Raw genomic sequence first — 8,227 nt, forward strand, 5'->3', positions numbered from 1 at the left:
TGTGTTCCCACAGAACTCCAAAACCAAATAGATTCATGACCCCCACAAGCCACGGTTGAATATTGATAGCAATCTGCCCTTCATCCAAAAGACTCCCAGAGTACCAAGGACTTAACTTGGAGGCGTGAATCTCCATGGTGGCTTTTATGGCCACACTTGGGGATCCAGAAGGGCCTGGGCAGAGGAGCCTTGCCATGTGGCAACTCTGTCCACACTCTGGTACTCACCACTGTGCAGCTGGTTCAGCTCCATCCAGCACGGGGAAGGGCATCGTGCCCCTTGGTACCACCCTCAGCCACCCTTCCACACTCCAGCCCACACTCCATCTTGATGGGGTTGGGAGTGCCCTGAGCTATTACACAGGATTATGTCCACATACAGAGCCAGGTGGGGTCACCGTCATGGGGCACAGCTAGTTTCTCTCAGGCTCGACAGGGAGCAGATGATGTGCTGGCCAAGAAGGATGAAGGCCATTCCCCAGCCTGGCCGAGTACATGTTCCTTGAATATGGCTTTTCTCATTAAGCCCCAGCCTGTGTTCCCTGAGAGCCCAGGAGCTGGCCACTTCCAAGAGCGTTTTCTTTGTGTTTCTGGGTAACAGCCAACAATGGATTGTCCTGTCATCTGCTTCCGTTCTGTCCAGTCTGGCAGCCACTGGCTACCTATGACTACTGAAATGTGCCTAGTCTGAATGGAGATACTCTGGAAGCATAAAACATACACCAGATTTTGGAGATGTGGTGCAAAGTAAGAATGCAAAGTATCTCATTAATCCTGTCTATACTGGTTACACGCTGAATGACAGTAGTTTGGACGGGAGTTAAGTATATTATTAAAATTAATTTTCAGGGCGCCTGGGTAGCTCAGTCGGTTAAGCATCTGACTTCGGCTCAGGTCAGGATCTCACAGTTCATGAGGTCAATCCCTGTGTCAGGCTCTGTGCTGACAGCTTGGAGCCTGGAGCCTGCATTGGATTCTCTGTCTCCCTCTCTCTCTGCCCCTCCCCTGCTCATGCTGTCTCTCTCTCTCAAAATATAAAAGGACCATTAAAAAAATTAAAATTTCAATTTCCTTTTCCTTTTTGTAAAATGTGACTCTTAGAAAATCTTAAATTACGTATGTGACTTGCATTATGACACTTCTCTGGGGCGATCTCTGTCTGTTTAGTAAAGCCAAGCACTGCACTTCTCAGAATCTCTTCCTGAATGTTTCCAACATAGAGCATCAAAAGCAAAGGTGCATGAGATGTGGGAGGGAAAGGTGAGCAGTGGCCACTGGGCTTTGAAGGTCACCGTTGGGTCAAGGTGGTCCCAGTCAGTCCTTGCTCTTGTCTTGTAGCCCGAGATCACTCCTGATGGACGGTCTCGCTGCCCCAGACCCTTTGCGGCAAACTCAGAGGGCAGATACAAGGAATCCGAATCTTCCAAAGACGTCCCGCCCGCCCAGCCCCCGGCCCCTTGTGAGTCCTGTGCACTCAGCGCAGGTCAACAACCTCGATCTGATCTAACTGCCCTTGCACACCTTCACCTGCCAGCGCCTCCCCTCCAAAATCCCAGAAAACAAAACTGAGAACATAAAACACATTGATTAATGTATCAAAATGCAACTGGACACATCTCAGAAGCAGAGGCCTGCTCTCCACTATGAGAGAGGCCCCCCTATCCCCCCCCCAAGATTCTACTTCCTGGCATTCTACCTGCCCCTCATTCTTCTCTCCTTCGCTGCCCCGCTTCCCCCTGGCTGCTTCTTTCCCGTCCACAGGCATCCCCACCTCTCCGCTGTTCATAAAGCATCTCAAAGGAAAGACACCTTCCCTCTTTGTCTCCAACAGTCAAATTCTGGAGACCTCTACACTCACTCTTCACCTTTGGATTCTATTTTGACACCCACAATTCCCAAAGTCCTGTGGTGACCATCACCAACGGCCTAGTTTCAACATCCATTGGCTTCTTTTTGGTCTTACGCAGCCCGGCTGACCTCACAGCAGAGCTGGGCACCATTGCCCAGTCTCTTTCTCCCTCCTCAGCCCCTTCCCACGGAACGTCCCTCCCGCCCCCCACCCCACCCCCGCCACCAACCTCACCTCCTTACTGACCGTCCCTGGCTCCTCCCTCCCAAACCCTCCATCAGGTCTCCCCAGGGCTCTGACCTCAGCTCACGTCTCTTGTCACCTTAAGCCCTCTCTGGCCACCGCCATTTATTCTGCACTTTATTTAAAGTATTGTCTCCGAAGGAAGGACTCCTAAATCTCTGTCTATCCAACACCTGCTAACTGGCGTGACCCACAGGCCCCACGTTCACTGGGTCCAAAATGAAACTCACCTCCCAGTTTTCCACGTACAAGGAGAGCTGTCAAGGGGCACCCGGGTGGCTCAGTCGGTTAAGCGTCTGACTTTTGGTTTCTGCTCAGGTCATGATCTCACAGTTTGTGAGTTCGAGCCCCACGTTGGGCTCTGCACTGACAGTGCAGACTGTCTCCCTCTCTCTCTCCCCTTCTGTCCCCCTACCCCCACTTGCTCTCTGTTTCTCAAAAATAAACATTAAAAAAAAAAGGGCAGTCAATACCTTTCCTTTGCAGTGACCTACGTAAGTAAACGGACCTTGGAACAGACTTACGCAAAGCCCAGTGCCTTGAGGGATGTCCCCAGGGCCTGGCGTCCTTTCACCTCTTGAGTGAGCGTCTCGCCATTTTTGCTTCACTTCGGGGCTGGCCCTGCCGACATGCTGGTCCCTGCCAGCTCCAGGTTCAAGCCCGGTGGAAAGCAAGCAGCTCTCCCTGATTTCTGCTCAACTCCCTGGATTCACTCTGATTAGACCAAGGGTCCATCCCAGAAATCGATCCCTGTATCCAGAGCTAGGATTGCACTGATTGGCAAACGGATTATATATATATATATGAGTCACCAGGAAGACCAGGTTGGGTGGCCAGCCAGCAGAGTTCATGCTTCTCCCATAGGGGCTGGAGCCTCGCTTGAACTGCAAGGACAGAGAGTGGGTGAGAGATGGTTCCCTGAAAGGAATGTAAGGTCTACTTCTAGAAGAAGGGAGAACTGATTTCTGGCCAGGCAACAAGGGCGAATGTCCAGTCTAAGAAGTGCCATGACCTTGTCCTTCCCTTTTGGTCACATACTCGCAAAGTACTGGGATGGTTCTTTTTTTGTCTGTTGTTTTGCCTGGACTATCTCAGTGTTCCCTAAGGGGACTTCTGTCTCTCATTATGTGTTAGTAGTTTGCTCATGTCGCTTGCTGAGTAGTAATCCATCCTATGTCATACTGCATTTTAAAATATTCATTTCTTAAAGTTTATTTTTGAGAGAGAGAGAGAGAGAGAGAGATCAAGAGCGAGAGCGAGAGAGAGATCGAGAGCGAGCACATGCACACAAAGGCAGAGGAGGAGCAGAGAGAGAGAGGAGAGAATCCCAAGCAGGCTCCATACTGTCATTGTGGAGCCTAATGTGGGGCTCAAACCCACGAACCTTGAGATCATGACCTGAGCTGAGACTAAGAGTCAACTGACTGAGCCATCCAGGAGCCCTGCGTTTTTTGTTTTTTTTTAATCCATTCACCTATTGATGGACATCTGTCTCCCAATTTGGGGTTACTATGGTTAAACATTTGTGTATAAGTCTTTGTGTTGACCTATTTCCATTTCTCTTGAGTAGACAATGAGTAGAATGGATAGGTCATACGGTGAGTGTGTTTAACTCTTTGAGAAACTTCCCAGCTGTTTTCCAAATTAGTTTTACTCTTTTCCATTCCCACCAGCAATGCAGGATTCCATGTGTTCCACGTCTTGCCAATCCTTGCTATTGTCAGATGTTTTTAACTTTAATATTTCTACAGGTGTGTCGTGGTATTTCGTTGTGGTCATGATCTGCATTTCTCTGGATGTGACACTGCACATTTTCCATGTGCTTTCGGGCCCTCTGTATATTTCTTTTGTGAAGTGTTTGTTGAAATGTTTGCTTAATTTCAATTGGGTTACATGACTCATTGAGTTTATTTGCTAAAGAACTGTTAAGAAATTTTGCATCTGTGTTGAGGGATATTGCTCTTCAGTTTTCTTCTGTTGTAAGACTGCTGTCTGGTTTTGGTGTCAGAGTAATGAAATGATTTGGAAGTGATTTCTATTTTCTGAAAGGATTTGTATAGGATTGATATTAATTTCCCCTTAAATGTTTGTTTGAATTCACAAATGAAGCCATCTGGGCCTAGACTATTCTTTGTGGGAAGGTTTTTAATTATAAATTTAGTTTCTTTGATGGATACAGGGCTATTCAGATGTTCTATTTCTTCTGTTAATTTTGGTAATTTGTCTCTTTTTTTCTTTTTTCTTTTAGAGAGGGAGGGAGAGAAAGTGAGCGAAAGAGAGAGTGAGAGAGAATCTTAAGCAGGCTCCATGCTCAGTGTGGAGCCTGATGCAGGACTCAATCCCACAACTCTGGGGTCATGACCTGCACTGAAATCAAAAGTCAGATGCTCAATCGACTAAGCCACCCAGACACCTGGTAATTTGTATCCTTTAAGAAATGTGCCCATTTTATCTGACTTATCAGATTTAAAGGCAAAAAGTTATCCATAATACCCCCTGGTTATCCTTTAACTGTCTATAGGATCTGTGATGATGTCCCTCTTTCTTTTGTTCAGTGTGGAATATTGTGTGTGTGTGTGTGTGTGTGTGTGTGTGTGTGTGTGTAGGTGGGGTAATGATGGGGTAGAAAGAACTAAAATCTAATTCTTCATAGTAGAAAACTGGTAGATAACACCTCCGATGGGAAGAAATCAAGAACAGGTTATAAACATGTAGTAGATACCAGAAGAAATTGAAAAAGTTGAAAGTAGATGGGATTAGTGAATGGTGGGGCATGGTGGGCAAAGGACTGAAAACCAGTTCATTCCAAACTAGTGCAAAATTCCACTCCAGGGTCCTTTCATCCTGTGTCTCACCTCTTTCATTTGCCTTTCCCTCTCCCAATTCAGGCTGCACCGAAAGTGTGCTCTGTGCCCCCAGCCTTCTGAATTCCTCTCATCAGTGCCATTGGGGGTCTTACTTAGCTCAGTCCCATCTCTCTGGTTATCAGACCCAGTTTCTACATCATCTTTGGGGATAGCAGACCTGGACATCCCAAGGATCCTGACCTTGGGACAATGGTGTACCTAGTGTACCTGAAACTCAGAGGATTTCCCCTCCTCAATAGAGTAGAAGTATCTTCAGTAATAATCATGAATGAAACAAATAATAGTAGCAGGAAATGCTGTGAAAAATTTCATTGAACTTTTTAAAAAGTTCATTTATTTATTTAGAGAGAACGTGAGCATGTGCACGTGAGTGGGGGAGGGGCAGAAAGAGAGGAAGAAAGAATCTCAAGCAGACTCCTTGTTGTCAGTGCAGAGCCTGACTTGGGGCTCAGACTCACAAACCATGAGCTGAAATCAGGAGTCAGATGCTTAACCAACTGGGCCACTCAGGTGCCCCAATTTTATCAAACTTTTAAAAGATGTCGGTAAAAATTAAATAAGTATTAAAGTACTAAGAAGGGCATAACTACTTAATCTTTTAATATGTATTTTACATTTGCTTAATGGTTTGAATTTTAATTTTTTTGGTTATAGACCACTATAACAAATATTTTTTTAAATAATTGCCCAGTAGTAGGTGGATTTTAATCAATTTCAATCAATCCATTGGCAAAAGGTACAATTTCGGCAACAAATACATTATACCAGGGACACAGTGCTTTATTTTCTTTATATTTCATTTACGAACCAAAATTTGCACTTCCCAAATAAAGATACTACATGTCATAGTATGCCCTCCTTTTCACTGCTTAAAATTTTATTTTATTTTATTTTTTTTAAATATTTTTATTTATTTCTAGGAGAGAGAGAGAGAGACAGCGTGAGCAGGGGAGGGTCAGAGAGAGAGGGAGTCACAGACCGAAACAGGCTCCAGGCTCCGAGCTGGCAGTCAGTACAGAGCCCGACGCGGGGCTCGAACCCACGAACCGCGAGATCGTGACCCAAGCGAAAGTCGGACGCTTAACCGACTAAGCCACCCAGGCGCCCCTCACTGCTTAAAATTTTAAACACAAATTAAAAACTGTAAGCAGTCGGTCACATAAAATGACTCAAGTTCCATTGCTTCATCTCACAATCACTGACTATCATCACTTCCTTCAATATACTGTTTTAATCCAGGCGTACGTACTCACACAGGAGTTGGAGACATGAGCTGTGCCCAAAGTAGGCTTGAACACCTCCAAGTCTTTGGAATCTCCTCTCAGATGAAGGCGGATAGCTGAGTCTCTGTGTTGGAAGCCCACCGCGTACCCGAGAGTTCTTGGAATTAATTTCCATGTGCAATACAAGCTTTAATACAAATGTGCTAGTTTGGAGCTTACATATATATTATTAAAACTCAATGGAGCTTAAGCCCACTAAAGAGTTTTAAGGGGAGGAGAGTTTTATTACACATTTTGTTTATCACCATTGCCACGTGCCTGGTGATAATAAAAGGCAGATTGGCTTTTAGTCCTGGTTTTGTTATTATTTTTTAATGGTCTACAGGCACTCAGCAACCACTCCCAACCTTGGTATGTTGCTGTGATGGGCCAGCAATTTTGTTGCCACTGTCAAAGGGGATGACACACGCTGTCTCCACTTGACCAGCCGTCCTTACCTCGCGCTAAGTTAGCTTCTGCTCCCACCACTCCAACAGACTTTTCTTATGGGCAATGTCCTCCATACTGTTGAATCCAACATACATTTTGACTTGTCAACACCATTCAACCCAGGTGCCCACATCCGCCATCTTGAAACATTCTCTTCTACGTTTCTACCCACGCCTCCGCGTACTCGTTCTCAGCTTCCTTTACTGGCTCCTACACGCACCCATTAGACTCTGGAATTTCCAAGCTTGGCCCAGCCCCTCTGCTCTCACAAGCTGCGCTCCCCATAACCTAACCAACTCCTGTGACTGCTCGCGCTGCTCGTGGGCCAGCCGCTCCCTCCAGCTCTGAACTGCCCACTGTCTCTGCTGAATAGGTCACTGACATCTCAAACCCGAGAAGACATTCACTTACTCATTTCGCATCCAACACATATTGAAGAGTCAGTAAACGGACCAGCCACACACATCCAGCTCTTCTTCCAACACTTTCCCATCTTGGTAATCGCATCACCGGCTATCTGGTTACTAGAACCTTGGGAACTACCCTTGATATGTCTTTTTCCCTAATCCTCTACATTAGCTCCATCCCTCTGTCTTACCTATTTTTCCCTAAAAGCATGTCCCGTCCATACACTTCTCGCTCCACTACTCCCACCATTTCTCACCTGGACTAGTGCCGCAGTCTTCCACTCTAGACTCATTCTATCCAGGCTCCACTTCACAGCCAGAGAGGTCTTTTTTTTTTTCTTTTAATAAATCTATTTTTTAGAGAGGGTGTTGAGAGAGGGGGTGGGGGTGGGGAGAGATGGGGGATGGGGAGACTCTTAAGCAGTCTCCATGCTCAGTGCAGAGCCCAACGTGGGGCTTTGATCCCCAGACCCTGGGATCATGACCTGAGCAGAAATCAAGAGTTGGACACTCAGCCGAGTGAGCCATCCAGGCGCCCCTAGAGAAGTATTTTTTTTTTAATGTTTTTTATTTATTTCTAGGAGAGAGAGAGAGAGAGAGTGTGAGCAGGGGAGGGTCAGAGAGAGAGGGAGACACAGACTCTGAAACAGGCTCCAGGCTCTGAGCTGGCAGTCAGCACAGAGCCGGACGCGGGGCTCGAACCCACGAACCGCGAGATCATGACCTAAGCGAAAGTCGGACGCTTAACCAACTAAGCCACCCAGGCGCCCCGAGAAGTATTTTTTTAGATGCCTGTTTTACAGTTTTACAGCGAAATCCTCTGCTTAAAACCTTTGCCTGTACAGTTTGCAAAGTCCAGCGTGGCCTGGCCCCTGGCCACCTCTTCAGCTTCAGCTCAGTGCATGCCAGGCTGTCCAGAGGTCCTGGCCCTCCAACGTGCTCCCATGTCCAGAACTTCATATGAGCACTGCTCTTTCCTCCGCAGCGCTAGTTCTCAGCCCTCTGGACTCGGGCTACCTGCCTCTTCCCCAGTGAAGTCTTCCGTGCCCCACCCTGAGGCCCCGCTAGCCCAGCAGGGCAGTGAGTGTCACCCTGCTCATCCCACATCCCCATAACCGGTACCGAGCCTGGACCCAGGCAGGTGTGCGTG

The sequence above is a fragment of the Hyaena hyaena genome, unplaced genomic scaffold (genome assembly GCF_003009895.1).
Source record: "Hyaena hyaena isolate Hyena2069 unplaced genomic scaffold, ASM300989v1 scaffold_1283, whole genome shotgun sequence".
In the NCBI taxonomy this organism is placed as follows: domain Eukaryota; kingdom Metazoa; phylum Chordata; class Mammalia; order Carnivora; family Hyaenidae; genus Hyaena; species Hyaena hyaena.